This window comes from Gasterosteus aculeatus, chromosome 12, assembly GCF_964276395.1.
Source record: "Gasterosteus aculeatus chromosome 12, fGasAcu3.hap1.1, whole genome shotgun sequence".
In the NCBI taxonomy this organism is placed as follows: Eukaryota; Metazoa; Chordata; class Actinopteri; order Perciformes; family Gasterosteidae; genus Gasterosteus; species Gasterosteus aculeatus.
The window spans coordinates 2,249,443-2,270,774 of NC_135700.1; the positions used below are offsets into that span (position 1 = coordinate 2,249,443).

General features: G+C 42.0%; 1 protein-coding gene across 8 annotated transcripts in view; it reads left to right on the plus strand.

Annotated features, from left to right (window-relative positions):
- The window catches only part of znf536 (zinc finger protein 536), a 198,231-nt gene that overhangs the window by 65,307 nt on the left and 111,592 nt on the right, over positions 1-21,332 (plus strand). For all 8 annotated transcript variants that reach the window (XM_040202759.2, XM_040202777.2, XM_040202805.2 and 5 more), the window contains one exon: positions 4,664-4,767. The gene's annotated coding sequence lies outside the window, so the exon portion shown is untranslated. The remainder of the gene's footprint in view (positions 1-4,663; positions 4,768-21,332) is intronic.

The following is a 21,332-nucleotide window of genomic DNA, read 5'->3' on the forward strand; positions in this document are numbered from 1 at the left end:
TCTCTTTTCCCTCCCTCAACCCCGTGGGCGTCTTTACTCTGAGACTGACCCTTTGCACCCACCATTACAACTCCTGCCTTACAGCTTCTGCCCCGGCCAGGGTCCACCTCACTCCCTGCCACTTGTTTGATTTTTTTAGAACCTCCATCTCTGATTTGAAAATTTAGAAAAATGAAAGTGTCTTTCAAGCCAGTCCAGCCCCGCGCTCTGGTGAGAAGAATCTCTCTGCGCGAATCCAAATATCAAAAAGTGAGCTCCAAGTGCAGGGAATCGTGGCACTCGTAGGCCCAGATGAGGAATGAAGTTATGAGGAGATGTTTGTATACATTCAGCCCGCGCCTTGGAGAGCGGCGATGGTAGTCGAGCACAGCTTAAGACATCTGGATGCGATGAAATGCCATTTGTCTAAACAATCAAGAGTCTTACCAAAGCCACCCAACGCGCTGCTGTGCTTTTAGTACATACTTGTGCAACTGCGCTTCGAACATGGAGCGTTATTGACAAATATTTCGTTGCGACAGCCTCGTGGGATCTCAAAACCAGATTTCCTCTTTTTTTGTATCTTTCCAGCTTTTTGCTGTAAACATAAAGCATTTGCGATGGCTCACCGATGGCTGAGAAGTGGAGAAGTTCATTTTTAAAGGGAGGCGGGGGTTGAAAATAAGAGCTCTTTGATTATATACAAGACTGAGGCAAACATTTTGAAAATCTGGAAAAAAATGTTAATAATGACTAGCTTATAATTTGTGGTTGTGTCCACCTGTCATCACTGCAACAACTTGAGTTCAACTCGACACATCATCCACTCAGACTGACGACAGCTACACACTCGGATGGAGAATGAGGCATCGATTGTCAAAATAAATACCACACCTGTACATTTATTTTCTCCTTAATTCCATTTCAAACAAGCGGTCTGGGCAGTCATGACAGCCAGTGCTGTGTGTGTGTGGTGGAGGTGCAAGTGAAGGGGGCAGGCAGACATGACTGGGATAATAAGCGTCATGGAATCTAATCAGATTTCTAAGAGGAATTGATTGTTGCGAGGCAGCCGGTGCAGGAGTGGGGTTGACAATAAGCCGAAATATAAGTGTTAATTTTTATGCTAATCCTCTGGCATCTCTGTGTGATGCAATTTGGTCCAGCAGCCCCCTCGACTTTGCGCGCCGCAGATATGAAATTGTCCCGAGCACACAGAAAATGTCAGCTTGCCAGCCCCTGAAAGCTTGTAATTTATTAGGTATGTTTCTATTAGTATGTGTCACAGTTGTTAGGGAGCCACATGCACAGGCATGCAGCAACGCCTCCTTGCCTCCTACTATCTCACTTTTTCTCTCCCTGAAACCTGCCTCATTGTGCTTTTTACCCCGTGTTTTATTAATTTTCTTTTTTTACCACACGCACACACACACACACAGGCACGCACCGTGCTTGTTCTTAAGACGGTCTCGGCTCAGTGGCTGCAACACTGGGGCCTTAATGTATTATCATATATCGGGTGGTCCTTGCCCCCTGGACAAAAGGCTATTTAATACAATTTAATGACATTCCCAAGAATGAAGGAGGGAAGGGGTGAGGGGGGTAAGAAAGTGAGGGATAGAGAAAGAGAATAAAAGAGAAAGAGAGGGAGGGAAGGGGGGAAAGGAGAATAAAAAAGACTGAGGCCCAGATGAAAATAGCATCTGTGTTTTTCATGGCTTGCCTGTGCAAACATTGCAGTGTAAAATGACTTTCCCTCGTCTATCTCTGTGGTCCTATGGCTGTTTTTGTCTTTACCTGCACACTACAACGCAGTGTCAGTCTGCAGGTAGGCCCGATTTCCATCCATAAATCATCGGTATAACCTTTAAAGTTGTCATGATATGGAACCCAATTTTCATAATAATTCATAACCAGGATTTTTCAGCAATAGCCCTTCAATGATCACATTCCTACAATTTCTTCAAAAAATGTGCATTTACATACAAATTTGTAACAGTAAATGTTGTTTGAAAGAAAGCAAAATGTAAACGATAAAAAATATAAAATTTAAAAGTTTAATACTGAAATCTTTTAGGGGACCAATGGAGGCCGTCAATAGAAAAAACCCACGACAAAAAGATAATTAATCAGCAAGCTTTATATTTATAATCAGAGTTTCGTCAAGACCCTTTAAGCATTGTCATCCTTCTTTGAATTGAGATACACAGTATGAAATTCAAAAAGTATTCTATTTCTGATTGTCTATACGACTGGCTTCCGCTTTGGGAAGGGCCTCAATGTATTTCAATTTGGGTTAAAAAAGAGCGCATAAGAATGCACCAACCACTGGTGTGCATTCCCCGGGTGAGTGGGAAGTCAATGTCAGTTAATTCCTCACTCGACCCGTTGAAGGACGTTGTGGAACTTGCTAGTTATTTTAACCCAAATAATGCTCTCTTCCTAAGTCTAACCAAGTGGATTTGGAAAGTCTCCTGATGCATCATATATTTACATATACATATCAAGAAAAAAAATAAGAGTATTTTTTATAGACTTCTTTACAATCAGACTTTTCCAGCAGAGAGATAATTCCATTGTAAGGAACTTCAGCATTGACTTTTCTTTTTCATTTGAAACAACTAGCAGACAGAAATAATTAGAAATAAAATAACACCATTACCACCATTAACTGAAGCTACAGCCAAATTAACCAGGACACGCATGTTAAGAATCGTAGTTCAAGCTTAAATGAGAAAACACATTGATCCCAATGTCCCCGCCGCAAGAAAAGTGCTATAAACCGGAAATTAAATGATTCATTCAGTAATATATTTTACATGCGTACATCTAATTGCTTTTGTTAGACTGGCAAAGGATTTTATATAAATAACAAATCAAAGTAACCATAGCTCTCAAATGAATGTAGTAGTGTAAAAAGGTACTGTATTTCCCCCTTACTAAGTACCTCAAAAAGACTAAAATGCAGTCCTTGAGTAATTGTTCTTTCCACCACCACCTGTTAGTAAGCACGCTACAATGAGTTTTGGTAGCGATGACACCTGTGAGGAAAGAATCAGGGACAAACCATGCGCTCTCACAATTTATTTTAGCAAAGACGCTCTATTCTAAATTTAGTCGTCTCCCTTTTTGTGTTTGATCACTGCTAAAACTCATATGTTGATTGTTACCAGAAAGCCAATCAAATCTGTACTCAGCGAGCCCGGAAAAAAACCACACTGAAAGGTTTGGATGGTATTCACATATAGGTCAATTAAATGCAACAACATCTGCTCTCTCCCTATCATTTGCATATAGCATTCATATGTTAATGATCTTCCTTGTTTTGTTTTTTGTTTTTTTTCTGCATGTGTGTATGTGCGTTTGTGTTTTTTGTTTCTGTCTATGTCTATTTCTTTTTCTCCTGTACTTCCTCCCCTCCACCCAGTCTCTTTGTATCGTCAAACAAAAAGAGATGCAGAAAATTTGGATTCATACTTCCCTTTTTGAAAAAAAACTACCAGATACTCCCGTCCCATTTTTTACTTCCTCCCGCCTGACGATTAAAGGGGAGGTCGGACAAGTTGTCACAGTTGTTCCATTGCCGTGCCCCTGATTTCAACAAGAAGCCCCTTTAACGGCAGAGAAGGCAAGGACCTCTCTCTTCCCCAAGCAGCTTAATGCCTTATAAATCAATGATGACACAGATGGACTAGCGATAATCTATTTAGAATGCCTCACAGCAAATATTGTTGTGCAGATGATTAGACTGCCAGTTATTTTAACTCAGACCCCCTAAACCCAATCTTCCGTATCTTGTAATGCTCCTCAGATTTATGGACGGTAATTTGGGATTTGATATTTTTGTTATTTGAAATAAATTTGGCAAGGAGAGACGTGCTCCAAATGGTGAAAATTAAAAGTGAAATCCGGCTGTGGCAGGGCGTCTACATTATTGTGTGTTTGTGTGTGTGTGTGTGTCTTGGGTGGCATAGGCAGCTTGAGGAACAAAAGACATGAAGAGGTGCCGGTGTCTGTGCCAAGGCCATAATGATAAGGCATGTTTCTTTAAAGAAGAAGGGAGACAGACCTTAAGCCGAATTGTACCTCCAGGGCATTTGTGTGTATGGCTGTGTGTTTGTGTGTGCTACACAGTCTAGTGACATGAGGGGGGTTAATGGCAATCCACGGTCTCTGCCCCTTTTCATGGTCGATGGGTCTCAATTTAGCGTGCGAGGGTGAGGAGGAGGAGGAGAGGAGAAGAGAAGAGAGAGGAGGAGTGCAAAAATGAAGTGGAGGTTGTCAGACGTTTGGCAGCTGCTCGGAGGCCCTGATAAATATAAGCCCTTATTGATCGGCTGAAAATGAAAGATCCCCGAGTGGCGTGCAGTATTTAGCTTCTTGTCTGCCTCGTGTCAGCGGTGGCCTTGCCCTGGAGGGATAGATTTTCAGCTGTGCCTCCGGGCACCGCAGCACGCTCGCTGGCTTTGATTTCATCTTTAACCTTTTTCGGCTCCGTTTCCTTGACCTCTGCAGCGTCGCCCCGCAGAATTTGTTAGATCTTGCCGTGGACACCCTCTGCCCCCTTCCTCCTCGCCACCCCATCATCATCTCCGCCAGCCTGCGTCCCCCTTGTCCGTCTTCGTCCTTCAGGTCTATATTTCATCATCGCCTACCCGTCTAATCTTTTTTTCCCGCCCTCTAGGTGGCCATTCCAGTAAGTAAGCAGTAGTCAGTCAGGAGTGACAGCGAGGGGCCTCTTGATCCTAACAGACGGGTTGCACTCCAGTATGCAGTTGGTGTGTTAAGGTAAGCCCGCACGCGACACCTTAACCTCAGTCACAAAATGTCCTCAACATTGACATTCTGCTACGTTTTCCCCAAAGCCTTTATGGTGTTTGTTCTCTGACTGTGACGGTAAAACCAACAAGGCACATAGACACCAGCGGATCCACACATACGCTCACACACTCCAACTGTTCGTCATTCGCTCACCATTTAGTCTTATCCCCAAAGGCACTGTGTCTTAAACCAAAACACACACACACACACAGACAGTCACTCAGCTACAGTACACTGCTGCTATGTGCGCCGACAGAACTTGTAACAATCTGGATTGTGATAATCTATGATAATCATTCGCCACATGCCACCTAAAAACGCACATGGGTGGCATTCAACACCCACACTGCCACATTGCTTCAGTGCATCTCGCCTCCCTCTGCCGCTCTCCCCAATGTCACTACCTCCAGTGTCAATGTCACCACTCTGCTCCTTACTTCTCTTTTATGTATCAGGAGGCTTGAGTGTCAACACGTCGTCAAGGGGGGGCTGGGGGAGGGGGTCTGAGAAGAAAAAGGATGGAATTTGGAACAATTTATGTGTGGCATTAGTGTAATTGAATCTCACTCGTATATCAAAGTAAGAAAGGTGCTTTGTGATATCTATACAAGGTCTGGATCCATGAAAACAAGGATCCTTTCCTCTCCCTTTTGCCATGCCTTCTGAGCAATCTCTTTTTTTATTCTTCCCCTCTCTCCCCTACTTTAGCTAGATGGATGATAAATTCCCAGCCAGAGAGCCAGCAACAGCTGTTGGCAGACAGGCCTGATATGAGAATAGCAGCATAGGATGAGCAGGCATTAAAAATTAATATGCTATTTAGCCTAGGTGTATTTTAGGTATTTGACATTTTCATGTCCGGGACAGACCAAATTTATTCATAGTACAGAAAAAAAATAATAAAAAAAAAAAAGAAGAAGAGAGGAATGGGTGTAGGGAATGCTAACTGAAGGCCACTACGTATTTTTGTTAACCCTGTTTCACCTTGCCTCCCACCACACTGATGTAAAAGGGTGGGATGGTTATGTTTGACTACACCTTAAATGTTGTGGTGTTTTTCAGTGTAAAATACGACAAAGCTTTTGGTACTGATCACGTCACACACAATTGGAAACTGTTCTCGCAAAACGCCTACATATTACTATCTGCTCAAACATAAGTGTGTGCAAGCACAATGACCTGGCTAACATTAATATGCTAATACGATTCCCTCCACTAGTGGTGAAACCTTGAGTAGTCCTCTGTCATTGCTCCAATCACAGTACTTAGATGTCTTCTTGATAGCACTACCATATTCAAAACTGATTTCAGTGTTCATGGAGATGGTTTAGTTTGTACTGTGTGAGTCATTTATGTTAATTACCATAAATGACCAGTTAATTTGACAGGTGGTCAAACATTGGGTCGATCTCAAGCCCAAGACAAGGACAGTGTGAACATTTATGTTAAAATGGTTAAAAAAGTATTCAGTATCCTTTTTTTCTCAATTAGAAAAACGTAACGCCTGCTGTTAGTGTACACACAATACTCAGCAATGCAAACTTTACATTATATTCCATGATAACCCAGAGTAAACACAATTCCCTAGCAAAATACACCATGCACACAGAAATGTCTCATTCTGGCAATAAATTGATACAACAGGGTTTTATGTAACCTTTGATGTATTTGTGACCCCTTGCTGACGGCCCAGGGTCAGGAAGGTCCACCGCCCCTGAGCCGCAGCTCCACAGTCAGACACAACACTCCTGAGGTCCTGAGAGCAAGGGTACGAGTCCCATGCTGAGCCATGCTAGGGCCGCCCTCTCTCTTCTCCACCCCCCTTGGTAATTAATGGCTGATGCTACTCTAGTACATCTCAATATCCCTTCTCATCCCTCCCTTGCTAATCGTTGTGAAATCTTAGACATGTCCTGGATTTGGCCTCCTGGACAAAGAGGCGAGAGGGGGGTTGGATTCGATTCGATTGAAGGACAATTTCCTCTCCCACAGCATCCATATCACTTTTGACTTTCTTTCTTTCAGTATGCCATTGTTCCACTTCGTTTAAATACCGTTACACATACTATTAAGCGTTGTTCATTAAGGTTGAGAGACTGTTTCCTTCTATCCGTTTTTGGCACTTCAGAAAACAACTTTCCACGAATAGCACTTTTGATAAACAGAAAAACCAACCAATCATAACCTCCTTAATGTATGTATCATACATACAAGAGTAAAAAATACACAAAATAAAGCTCAGATTAGTTTTATCCCCAGATTTATAAAATAGACTTTTTAATTAATCATTCTGATTCAGACTGTTCTCATCTGAAATAATACACAATTTGGTTGTCCATTTAAAATTGAACATACCCAACAGGGTTAGGGTAAAATGTTCTTAAAATGGGACCTACTCCTGCAACAATATTTGAAAAAGGATGAAAATCGTGTGACACAATTTCACCCACACATACAGTGGGAGGAATTTGGGGACCAATAAGTTGTGTCCGTTGCAACATTACACCCGGGTATTCCTAATCAATTTCCTAATCAAAAGAGATGCAGCACAGTCACCTTAGAACGTGTAAGAGGAACCTTTTTCATCGGGACAATGTGTTGGTGCCCTGCAAGAGAAGGGCATACAAACACTGATGGACCACTATGAAGGGAACCAGGCTTTGACTTTTTGGCTAAAGTCTATACTGAGAACTATATAAATGTATTTGAGAAAACATATCTCGACTAGAGGTCAACTCACTAAATTGTGTGTTTTTTCTCTCAGTACTTTCAATCCTAATCCTCATCTCTAATCAAGGATAGTGTAGAGCATCATAAACCCTCTCTGCCCGTCCATTAACTCGTTGTCGATGACGTCAGGGAACGGAGCAAAACAACTCCATGAGCAAGCTTTGATTTGGTGGTGAAGACCCTGAGAGCAAAGCTAGTAAGTGGAACTTTAGTCAAGGTTACTTTGGAAAGTGTTATTTTCGAGGACCAGAAATAATTTTCACTCGATTGACCCTAAAAGTGAAGCGCAAACAGCATTGGCTAATTAGATGAATGGGCAGGCAGGACTCAAGGCTGGATTTAAACCTATGTAATCATAACCACAGCACTTCCACCTGGGCTAACTCACCAGCCAGCGTGGAACGACGTCACCACGGTTTTACTTCTCATTGTCTTTATTTATACCTCTGCTTTAGCAAGAACCCCTCTTCCCTCCCACCCTTTGCTTCTCCCCTTTTCACCTCTGTGTCTGCTAATTATTTGGTTTTCTTTCTTCCACTTCCATCCTCCCCTCGTGCCCTCTTTCTCTCCATTTCCATTGCTTCCACACTTGGCAGCAACTTCCCGTCGCGGCACTGCACAGCCCCGTATATACACTGACGGTTATTACCTTGGGGAGCGTTTAGCAGCTCTGTGTTTAACACCATATAACCTCCGCTACATCAGCGGCGGCAACGCAGGGAAAAACCTGGGAGGTGGAAACCAGAGACGGCTTGTGTTAGGTGAGTGTTTGACTGATCACTACGATAAAGACGACAAGTGAGAGGGAGAGAGAGAGAGGGAGAGAGCAAGCATATGACAAGCTCACTTTATTTCAACCTACTGGATGATCAGTGATTCTTAAGGAGAGGGAACATTTCTTGCGATATCTCTCACTACAAAGTAAATAGAAATCAAAGCCCCTCACGCTCCGAGACAGAAGCATTATATGAAAGAAACTGTCTTAACAACCTCCTTTACTTTGGCTCTTTCTTCCATCTGTACTTCCCATTGATTTTTCGTAACTGGTGTTAAGTGAAACTATTTGAGAGGCAATGGATCCACTTGACTTTCTGTCTCGAAAGGCAGGCAGTGATTGGCTGCCATAGCGGTCAAACAAAACTTCTAGCAAATCCATCCATGGTAATACTTGTGTTTTTTAAATCCCTAATCATGTGATCAGACTTCTGTTTTGATTGCCACTCGACGGAGAAAAACTGAGACATTAAGTTCAGTTTCTTTTGAGTTGCATTGCAGTTTTCTTAATGACATTAGGGCCAATGTGCCGCTTGAGTCTGCAGCCTCTCTACAAATTATTGTTGCTCCTTGTCCCACCCGCGCCCTTCCCTCCCCCCGACGAACATTTTACACATGAACCTGCCCCCCTCCTACTCCCCCTACCCTATTGGGCCACCCCTGTCTGCACCCCACTCCTTCACCCTGATAGGGTTCTGAGGGCTAGCAACTTGACAGATAATATAACGGAGTCAAAACTGGGCGATGTCCATGTCCATCAAGCGACGGGGGGTGGGGGGGGGGGCATCACGTACACCAAACATCGACAGCAGCTTGGGAATAGATGCTGTCAGGTGATTAGAAAAATAAAAAATAAAGAGAGCGTTCCGGGGAATTGGCGCTGAGACATGAGTGTGCGCACACACACACACACACACACAAACACACATTCAGAGGTTTCTCTCTCTCTGTCCCATCATCCTCCCAGGATACCAGGTTGTAATTGATATATGGGCTTAGCTGTCTCTTCCTACTTCACTGTCTTCTGTGTGTGTGTGTGTGTGTGTGTGTGTGTGTGTTTGTGTGTGCTATGGGTGACTTCCTTCCCACCCCCCTGTACATACGTGGTGCCGCCGCTCCCCACCTTCTGCTTTAAGATGGGCAGAGATGGATGAGCGCAAAACAATGGAAAAGATAAATAAAATAAGAGGTTGCGTCACCCATAATTCCACAAATGTGTTATCAAAGTAACTTCCAGCATATCAGCGCCAACCCCCTCATATCATTGTCCCCCCTACCCCTCTCGGCGCCCGCCGCCTCCATCCTCCCCCTTTGTGGCACGCTCACTCGCCTCGGCAAGCTTCCTGAATTAAACTGCCGGCTTCCTGTTCTTTTATATGCATGGCCACATCTGGGGCGCCCGCTCGCAGGGCCCCGCCGCTTAATAACAATCACCTTCCCTTTCACTCGGCCCTGATTGTTTCTAATTCGCCCTGACAGATAGTAGCTGACAAGCCGCCCGCGCCTCCCTCCCTCCGTGACCCGGGCTCACTCAGCACACTTATAAGGCCTGTCATTTTTAATATTTGATTTTCACTTCGTAAAAAGTTATGTGTTTTAGAGCTGCCACAGCCACATCCCTCCCCCGCACCCCTTCTTCCAATCGTATGATGAAATCAGTATTTAACTAAAACCACGACAAATGCCCCCCCCTTCCCTTCCCACTCCCTTCTTGGGCCTTTCACTTGATCCTTTACATTTTTTGGGGGAAATCCTCTTGCTCTCTATCTCTTTCTTCTCCTTTTTCATTTATCATCTTTCTCTCTCTCTCTCTGCCTTCATCATTTCCACCTTCTCCCTTTCTTCCCGTCTCTTTCTCCTTACCTCTTAGTTAATGAGGGAAAAGCAAGAAGGAGAATTCAGGGGAGCGACTGTACGGACGCTAGTCTCTCACCCACTATGAGCCACCTTTTGCAGCCACATCCACCCAGGAAAAGAAGGGAGCCATGTGTGTTGATGAATAACGGCGTCCACATCCACCCGTCACACGTGCACCTTACTGGCTCCCAGCATTATTTGCTTTCCATTGATTCCCATTGAAAGGCATATGGAGCCATGTAAAATGCATATCAGGTAGGCTGGTCATTAAACGAAAGGATGGATTCATCGACAGTTTGACGGATGACATTTTGTCCAGCGATCCATATGCCCTTCAATAAAAACACAATTTGGAGCTTAAGACAAAGAAGAGAAGGAAAAAAAAGAAAAATAAGATGGAGTAGGGGAGCAATATAATACGATTACAAGATGGATTCCCAGCAGTACACAAAGCCCGTTTTCACAACCTCTGCGTTATTAACACATATACACAAACTGATTTTAACATGATATACTGGTGGCTTGACTGAAAACCCACCGAAGTGATTTACAGAAACTGCACATACCATTTTTGGGAAATTTGCAGTTACAGTATCTGACAAATAATATTGAAATAAAATGATAGGTCAGTGCTTTCGAAGTAGGTCTTGCTGGATGTCGTACTGCAGGGGTCACTGGTTTTAAAGGCCTGGAAGTTTGCTTCCCTGTACTTAATTATGTATCAGTGTTTTGCTGCCTAACATTACGTATTGTACTGAGTGCCACATGTGGCATACCGCCAGCCACAGAGCTCGAACTAGAGTCAGCAAGCTTAATACTTTTCAACGTATCATTTATTCATTGGTCCCTTTGATATCCTGAGAAAAGTCACTCCTCATTTTTCATGCTCGTTGTATACACACAGTTGTTTCTAAACAACTTCCGTCCACCCATGAAACAGTTTAGGTTTTGGAATCGATGATGAGATACTTAAAATGACCACAGACTGGCTGTAACCTCTTTTGGTTTAGGCGCTGAACTTTTTGCCTTCATATCCTGTCAACTCTGTATTGATTGCTGTCTAGTTGGGACCTCAAGGTAACCACAAAATAACCTAACTCATATTTAGAAAATCAAAATGAAAAGATTTCACTTCAGTAATGCTGCACATAGTACATCATCATCATCATCATCAGACGACTAAATCGTCCACCAACTCATTGCAGTCAGCATTGTCTCACATGCCACCCCCCTCACCCCGCCCCGCCCCCCAAGAGATACTTCCATTTTGGGACACCGAGGTGCCCGAGGCATGCCCCCTGCCAATCTCCGTCTTTACCCGACGACAAAAACACAACTAATTGGAAGACCACTGCATATTTTCACTAAAGGCACAATTTAATTACATCTGAAGTGGGAATGAGTATTTTGGGAATCTCTCAAACATTCAAACAAATGGAGCGAATGAAAAGCAATATTTGTTTTGCTTTGATTAGCAAACGGGCAGGGTAATTTGTTAAGGAGAGAATGAGTGAAGGCAGAAAATGTCTGTTTAACCCCCAGCTTTCCAGTGGTGGACTACTTTCTCTGCACACACACACACACACACACACACACACACACACACACACACACACACACACTCCCTCCCTAAACGTCTATGCCCTTCCATCCTAAACATTAATGAACTATTGCTCCTGGCTCTGTGACTCTGACCGCCCTCTTCTGCTCTCTTTATTTTTTCTTCTAAATTGTGTTTGTCTGCCATTCTTTCCCCCTGATCCACAGTGTCTGTCCTGTGGTCCTCCTGTTCATAAATCCTTTATTATTAACTTAGTGAATAATGTAAAGAGTATTGTGTTCTCCAAGGTTGTATTAATAAACATGAATGAATTTATTTGTCTTCACCAAAGCATGATTAATGCACATTAATGCCTGGATATTGCTCACTCTGCCCTGCATCACCAAGCACATATCACCCCCCCAACCCTGTGTCTCCCACCAAAAAAACGAGAAAAAAAGACCTATCAACATTAAATATTTATGGCATAATATTAATGGTTTTGGAAAGAAAATAACAAGTTATTAATCCTCTGATTAACAACTGATTAACCTTTTTTATTAAACACGTGATCCGTGCATCATCGACTCAGGATATGTCGACTGACTGCGCGGCAGAATAATTATTTTTGTGTCTTTTCTAATTGCAAAAATCGCATGGCTGAACTATATGTGTGTGTATGTGTTTTTTTTCTTCCTCTTTTGCCTTGACACATGCATAGATGCAGCGCTCGCACTTGTTCAAACAACACAAGATGTATGTAGCTTGAGATTACTGCGAGGGATAACGGAGAGGAAGAAAATAAAACACACCAACATTACTGGCACATTCTTTTCACATTGAGAGGAGAATAAGAACGGCGCCTAAATTTAGCTGCAGATCTTTTTTAAAACAATGGGGTTTAATTCACATATCCGTTTATTCTGCAGTCACATGCACGGGGTGGGAAAGTGGAGTGAAAACACGGCAGAAGGACAAAACATTTTTTCTCCTTTATTTTTTCCTCACCGCTCATCTCAAAGCTATTGTTCGTGTATATTTAGTTCTCGTCAACAGTTATCTTGTGTTGTTTGACATAATGGTACTGACTTCAGATCGGAGAAGAATGAATCACATTTTTAATCTCTATCAAATTCACAGTCTGTTCTTTTCATTTCTTATTTTTTGTGATTGCAGTTTAGTATTTTTACAGTCAGTAAAAGTAATCATGATATTATTCAACTGAGTTATTAATGTATAAGATGTTTGAATGTCGAGGTTGGCTTAAACTGAGACATTTGAACTACTGTATTTGCTGGTTCGTTTAATTTGTAACAATTCATTATATTTTTTTTGGTTCCGTATGTAAAAACTGGAACTCGAACTGTTGGTAATTGTTGATTTAGGACCAAATTATCTTTTGTTTATTTTTGAGCAGCTTATTTTAAACCCAGCTAGGCGCGAAACTATTTGAACATCACATGCTACTAACACATCATTCTAAATGGCAGTTGAGTTAGTGTTGGGACACAATACTACTCTTACTCTTATTGGCTGCACGATTACTTCCACTGGATTAATAACCAGTATGTTTGCAATGCGATACTTTCTCCTACCATGTACAATATAACTAATTTGACAGCTGCTAAAAAAGGTCTACACCAAGAGCTGCTCGGGTGTGAAAGAGTTGACCTCTGGTGCTCTCTCAGTGCGGGGATCCCACTACAGTCAGATTAAAAGTCTAAAGCACTGAGGAGGATAGTGTTTTAATAAATCATGGGCATGTTTTTACCCTTCCACGAGTGAATTGCCACCAGTTATTCAAGACTTCTTAAGCCCCCTCCCCCTCCTAAGTCACGTAGACGTCTTCAACAGCTCTTAATATGATGGCTAATTTATACTTTTGAAGTCAAGTCGTCCCACTTTTGGGACACCAATATTTCTTCATGGGATTGCCTCATTTGTAATTGCTTTTATTACTCTCCTCCAATGGCACTCCGATTACCTCTACTTTTGTGTTTGTGGTGTCCCAAAATCTCTGCCTGTGTTATTTGAATATTTGCTATTATTTGGTAACAACAGAGGTTGCCTTCACTTTATTTCTAGTTCTTAGAGTCAACCTAAATTCTGGCTCAGTATACATCAGAATAACTTTTAATGAATTGGTTTGGTTTAGGCAACACATCTATTTTTTTAAGTTTAAGAAAAAAGTTAACAAGTGTAGAGTCAACATTTGATTTGTGTTTTACACAAGCCACAATTAATGGTCTCCTGGGTGAATGTCATAGACAACCAGCCATCCTAGTTAGACATTATACTATTCAAAATGAAAGAAGATATCTAGTTTCATGTAATTATATCGCCTAGAGTAAGCTTCAATAACTTTCACATAGTCACACCACGTGGCCGTCGTTCAACTACATCCCCTTCCATGCGCACCACATTGCCTGCTGCAAACACATCATCAGTTGACATATGAAGCAATATGAATTCATGTATTTTGCCGAGCTGTCTTAATCTGAATGGGATGCCGAATAATACCTTTCTGTCTCTTTTGTCTTTGTGTAAAGAGAAGGGTACGGCTGCATGTGCTGAAACCCAAACTCATACACCCAAGCTCCTCACTAGAGCCCACCTAAGCCATCCATGTTCATTTTTTTTCTCCCCTTTCTTCCCAAGTACCCTTGTTTGCCATCTTTCGGAGCTATGAGGGGCTTTTCAGATCTGTTAAAGGCCTATAAGTAAAAAGACACTGCTACAGATGTCTTTTGGGTGAGCTGGATGAAGGGATCATTTTTGGGGACCATTGTTATGACTTTTTTTGTTTTTACCTATGATGGATCGCGGCTCATTCTTGCTTTGTTACTCTACCCCTTTCTCTCTTTCTTTAACGCTCTCTCCTGCTGTTCTTCAGAAGGCTTCACCTTGTCTACTTTTTCTTAACCACTGAACCTTTCTCTCATGTCACTTTCCCACATCTCTCATTCTCTCTGTCTCCCTTTCTTTCTCTCTCAGATCCGTTTTTTTCCATTTTTTTTCGTCTCAACATCCTGATTTCTCAGTTATTTCTCTCCAAGAACACACACTCTTTACATCGCTTATTTTCATTTTAGCTTCTCTCTTTTAATTCCAAACCATCCTGAGAATCCATAATAACCACTCACACATCCAGAGCAGTAAAAGTCTTTTTACAAATCATTTTATCTCTGTCAAATAACCTCTCACTGTATTCTAGCCCTGGACAATGATCCTACTGAAGTTCAACCTTATTTTACTCCACGGAAGCCTCCATAAGATCTGGATTCATCACACGTTTCCCCCACGGCCCTCCCTCCTGCTTTGCTCTTTTTTTCCGTCATGTTCTCTGTCGCTTAACAGATCTGTCTGTTCTGGCTTTTCCCCCCACATTTCCTCTTTTTCATTCCATTTTTTTGTCTTTTTGAGGATACCATTTTTTATGCTTTCATCAAAATAAATTAGCCCGATCCCAAAATATGCACAAGGACATATTGTTTGGCCCAGTTTCTGAGAAGTGGCGGGTTGAGTTTTTGGTCATTCTGTGAAAAGGACATGTGCGTGTGTGTGTTTTCCTTCATTTACAAGCTGGATTTGCAGGGTGTCTTGGGAGTTGGAAGGTATTTATAGTGCTGCTCACACAGAGGTGGACTACACAGTAAATGAGAAAGCAGTGAAGGTGGTTATTTCTACTTTTCTGATCACTGTTTTAATCTTCTGTCCGCCATTCTTGAAAGACACACATGCGTGAGCACAGAGCGGCAGGTACGCAATCCTTAAGCCTCTTATGACTCGTTGTCTCCATACAGCGCAGACACAACACTGTGTCAGGGAGAGGTTTAGGCATGGTGCGGGCCTTCCTTAATTACTGGGGGATTGCTAAGCAGATACGACTGTGCTTTCACTGCTGGGTCAGTAGCAACCTATGAGATTAGCTATACACACTAGAATCAGTCTTAAAAGTGATAGAGAGAGAGAGAAACTCATTTGATTTTCATTCTGCAAAACTATATTATTTTGAAAATAATTCTCTCCAAACTACATGCACTCGTGCTTCTTAACACATTTCCCTACTACTTTACTTTCGGCTTGTATTGGACCGGCACACTGAGAGACCTTCTTATAGCTTTTTCTATAACCCATTTCTATTTAAAGAACTTTTGGCAGCAACCTGATTCATAACTTATCTTAACTTTGAACTTGCCTGATTATAAACATGTTTGTAAAATACTCTTTGTAAAAGTGGGACAGGTTTTCACATGAATCAAGTCGTACCTCTTTAATAAGGTACAGCAGAAGTGGATGAACACTTTCCTCCTCTCTATGGAGCACAGAGGCCCGTCACTCTCCTGTGCACACATTCGATTTGTCAGTGAACAAATATAGAGATGCGACGAGCGCAGTCGAATCACTCCAAACCATTGCGAGTTCTGGTGGGAGGATGACACTTTTGCCTCCTTGTCACCAGCGTGAGTTTGGACGCACCATCAGAGGAGTTTCGGTGACAGCCCTGTGAAGGCTGCTTTGTGTGCCTAAGTCGTCTCCATTCCTTTTAATGAGCCATTATGGTAAGGTTTTGTCTCAGTTGTGTTTGTTGGCTGGCTGAGTTTCTGAGATGGCAAGATGCAGGAGAAGGGGGAAGGTGGGCGCTGTTGATGGTAGGGGGGGGGGGTTGTATTCGCACTTCCTTGTGGAATACAACGGTATGAGACAGTCAGTCAAGAACTGGAGGCGGTTGGGGCGTTCCACTTCTGATAGTGTAGGTTGCTTGTTGATGGCTTCAAAGTAGAGTTTCAGGACAATGTTCAAGACTACGAAAATCACCAGAAGTCATATTGTTTCATCATCTCAAACTAGATGCCCTTACCTTAAGTCTGGTAAAATGTCTTTTCATCTACATTACATTACATTACAAATCATTTAGCTGACGCTTTTATCCAAAGTGCATTCAACCATAGGGTACAAACTCAGAAGAACAAGAAACAAGAAAGTGCAATTTCCTCAAATAAGCCAATTTACAATTTGCTATAGATGGCGTTATAAGTACAATTACAAGTGCTACAATGTGTTAGTCTTTTAGTCGAGGTAGAGTCTAAAGAGGTGTGTCTTTAGTTTGCGACGGAAGATGTGAAGGCTCTCTGCGGTCCTGGTGTCTTCAGAGAGCTCGTTCCACCAATCTAATCTTCTGGTTAAGCATATTTTCCTTTAAAACTTAACAATATAACAAAATAAAAACATAAAAAGCTCTTAAAACAAGCATTATTGTATATAAATGATAATGTGTAACCAACACTCAGTAAAAGAAACCAAATCAAGATTTAACATTTCGATTTTGCCCAAAAATCAAGTTTTTGCACCAACCATATCTATTTAGCCTGTTTTTGTAGAGGTGCAGTGCTTTACACGTATGTTGTAGTGAAAAACAAGACCAAAGGTAGTAAAATATGAAAGGATTCAAAATTTAAAATTATTGCTAAAAAGAACCGCTTCAGAAGTTGTATCACAAATCGAAAGAGTCTTGAAGCCAAACTCTCCACTATATTCCTTGATCTACTCTTCATCCTCCTTTTCGTTTGTATCTCTTCGCCTGGAGGTGCGAGGAGCTTCCTGTAGCAGAGTGGGATGGAAAGCGTTGGGATGTTAAAAAGGTGGGGGGGAGTTGGGTGGCTAAGCAGACACTGTGACAACCCACCTGTCAGCAGGTACTCAGTATAATTGGTAAACGAAGGCCGCGGGATAGTAGCGGGTGCCCTTCTCTTCTCTCTGTTCTTTTTGACGAGTATTTGAAGTTGCCAGGCAGTCGTAGGAATGCTCCTCCCTTCCTGATTTTGTTCACAGCGAGAAAGAGGCCAACCAGCAGGGGGGAGCAATAAGAACATGTTAAAAAGAGTCTTCCAAAAGGTGATCAGCTGAGTTGTGGACAGCCGAGGACGGTACGTGCCACTGCGGACCCTAAATGGAGGAATGCGGTCACGTATGACGTGACCTCCTCTCTTGATGCCAATCACCAACATCAGGCCCTGTTTGTTCTCTAATGAAGCGGATTCATCTTCATCACACTCTACTTGCGGCTCTTCGACTTACTTTACAGCACAGTCAATTAATCCCTCTGAGGTCACTCTGCGCGAAAAAGGGATATGTAATGCTTTGACATTTCGGCGTGTTTGCATTAGGCACACCCATAGAACATTCCACTTTGAGCTGAACTGGGGAAGAGTCATAGCCAAGCCTAGAGGTAGAGGATTGCCAGTCAGAGGGATTGGGTCTCCTATAAGCTAGTTAGCTCTTTGGATTCAGTTACTTATGCTGATGTAATAGGGAAATTGTAAGCTGATACTGAACTCTCTCTGTGACCCCTTTACTGCCTCTTCTTCTCATATTAGGCTACCTAATATATACTTATGCGTATATAGTGTAACTGTAGCCTAATACATAACCAAAATGGACTGAACTCAATTGAGGAGAGTATTAGTGTTATGGATCCCCATTTAGGCTTCTTAGATTATTTTGTTTTTAATGTCTGTCCCGGGACTTTTGTTATCTTCCATCTTATCCCGATCCAGGCCTTGCTTGCTTCAGTTGGTCCCTCCTAGACATTCGTATAGTTATTGGAACAACTGGGGTCAGCAGTGTAACGATGAAAAGCAGTAACAAGCCGACAGCTCCGAGGCTGTGTGTGTGTGTGTGTGTGTGTGTGTGTGTGTGTGTGTGTGTGTGTGTGAGCCCTCGGCTCGTAGTTGATCCTGCATCTTGATGGCACGAAACAGCTTTAGAGGGACAACTTCTCCTTGAGGCTTAACGTAATTTACGTCTTACTTTGATGCGTGCGTGTCTCCAAGGCATTTCCGTGCCCATTGTAATAGACAGAAGTGTTTCATTGGGGTCGGTTGTATTGTCGCAATCGTGTCACGCTGAATGTTTTTTTTTTTTTATATTAAGAGGCCGATGATAGAAGAGTAATTCTTTATTTTTTTGGAGACAGATGAAAAGTTTCCCTTTTGAAGCGTGTACATAAATGACGTAAATAGTTGGACAAATCTTTCAACCACATATGTGGCAGTTGAGGTATGAGCAGTCAGTGGAGTAGAGTTTCCACATCATGTCAATGACCGTCCTTGAGGGTTACAATCCACTCACTGCTAATTACTTTATGTTGACAAACCATTAATGACAACCAATGACAAGCCTGCCTTCAAGAAGTTGATTTGGTTAAAATTATGAAACATTATGTTGTGGAGAAACAGGTAGTCACTTTTTGTCTTTGTTTCATAACAAGTCCAACTTTTATTTTCCAGGTAACAGGTTGGTAATCAACCTGTTACACTCGAACATCACTCATTTTGGTTTGCAACCGAGCAGAACCAACTTCAAACTGGAATATTGTGTACTCAGGTATGAATATATGAATGCTTCACACCGTTCCAAACATTAGAGTCTTGGCTACAATATGTACTAATCCATTTAAAAATTCTCCAAACAAATCTCCAATAAATTAGTAAATATGATATTCAAATTAGTCCATAAAATATATACATTTTGCAGAAGACGTTGATCCAAGTATCATTTCTCTCAGACAAACCTTTCCAAAACCACAGCAAAATAACCATCAAGCATAGCGATCAGAATTGCCTCTAGCCTTTGACGTTTCGAACAAAATTATGAAATTGATCCATTTTCTTTTTTTAGCGTAATATGTGTATGCGCACCAAAGGTTTCAGCCGATCCTCACTCACAAGCGGCAATTTAACCTCTGCCCATTTTGGCTTCTGAGTTGCTAATGAAGCTGTGGATCATTTACAGGTGGCTTTATCCAGTAGGATCCGACTATTTGAACAAGTGGCTGAAAGGCAGATTCGGAAAATAAAAATGTTTTGTAGTGAATGCAACTTGGGGCAGCATGGTTATATATTATGGTTGCATTCTTTTTGTGCTACAATAGAGAAGCCCGGAAGTGTGACCATTTGGCCCCTTGAGACTTTCTTTAAAGTTTGGCCAAATCAATCAAACTAAAGCAGTTCGGCTCCATTTTGTGAAGTCAAGCAAACTGCTTCTAATGGGCTTACACAGTGTTAGGATTTAAAACTCTAGAGGGGACTTTTCAAAAAGTTTGAAGACATTTTCAATACCTGGACTCAAGCCATGGTTCTTAACTTCACTAATATTTTATTCCTTCAATTATTTCCAGCTGTCACGTTCCATGGATCAGGCTTATTAATTCATGTCAGATTTCCCATTGAATCAGGACAATGTAGTTGTGTTTTTGTTCAGGATACTAGTGTCGATAAAGTCAACATTAGTCTTTTTTTTTATGGCAGATACGTGCATGATTCCTTTTTGTTGATAATGTTTGTTTGTATCAATAGAGCTGTGTGCGTGTGTGTGAAAAATGGCTAAACTCTATTTGATATGCCCAGCCACCAATATGTAGAACAAGAGCGCTAGGCTTCTATTGTCTCGTGCTGCTCTATGGGGGTTAGCTGGCACTGCTCACGAACAGATGTGTTTCAAATCATTGTTGTTTACCAGTTACCAGTGATAGGCTGGAGCTCAAGAAAATGTCCCCCTGTTCTGATTTATTCATTCGGACAGTGGATTTACGCTGAGATGCTGGAAACCTGGTCCTTTCTGCATGGATAGGCAGATTTATTATTCATGAAGCTAATGCATTGTTTCTGTTGCTTTATATCTCTTTTTTTTGTTCTCTCATCCAGATCTTTTTTTTCTCCCACCCCACTCTCCCCCAGTTTCTTGGTGGCACACTGCATTCTCTCAGGCAAAGGTTGCCAGTTAAATGTCTGTGTTGAAATGAGAAGTTTGAAAGACGAAGCACCATCTCTCTCTCTCTCTCTCTCTCTCTCTCTCTCTCTATATATATATATATATATATATATATATATATATATATATATATATATATATATATTTATATATATGGATGTGTGTGCGTGTAAACTGATTTAAATCGGTCTTTGAGCCCCACAGAATGGCGCTTTAAATGTTAAATGGGGGTTGAAGCCTGCCTGAACTAATTTGTAGGGCTTTGCACCATGTTGACATTTAAATGTGATAAGAATAGCAAACTGTACCGCCGACCTATTTTGAAGATGCTTTCGAAATAAATTCGCATCAACTGTGGCCTATAATTAATAAAAAAAGACAGGCCTCCCTCGCTCCAGATTTGATTATAACACAACCTTATAAACACACCAGGGATAGATGAGAGGGAAGAAGAAGAAGAACTAGGGAGTGAAGAAAAAGAGAGAAGAATAACAGGAATAAAAACAAGAGAAATGATGGAGGCAGGAATTAAGAGGGAGGTGGATTGCGAACACCTGGTCTTTGAGGCAGATTGCGTTGGCTGGCTGCTGTGCTATCACATTACTGTGATCCTGCCTCTCTTGTTTGTCAGAGAATTGAGGAGAGAGAAAGAGACAGAGAGAGAGAGAGAGAGAGAGAGAGAGAGAGGATGGCGACGGCGTTAGTGGTGGGGGGGTGGGGTCGGGGTGTGCAAAATCAGCATGCAAATAACACCACATTGTTAACTTAATCAGATGCAGGGGGAAAAATATGGAGAGGGATGGGAGGAGTGCAGTAGGGTTGAAGGAGAGAGTGGAGGGATTGCCAAGGAGGTGAAGCA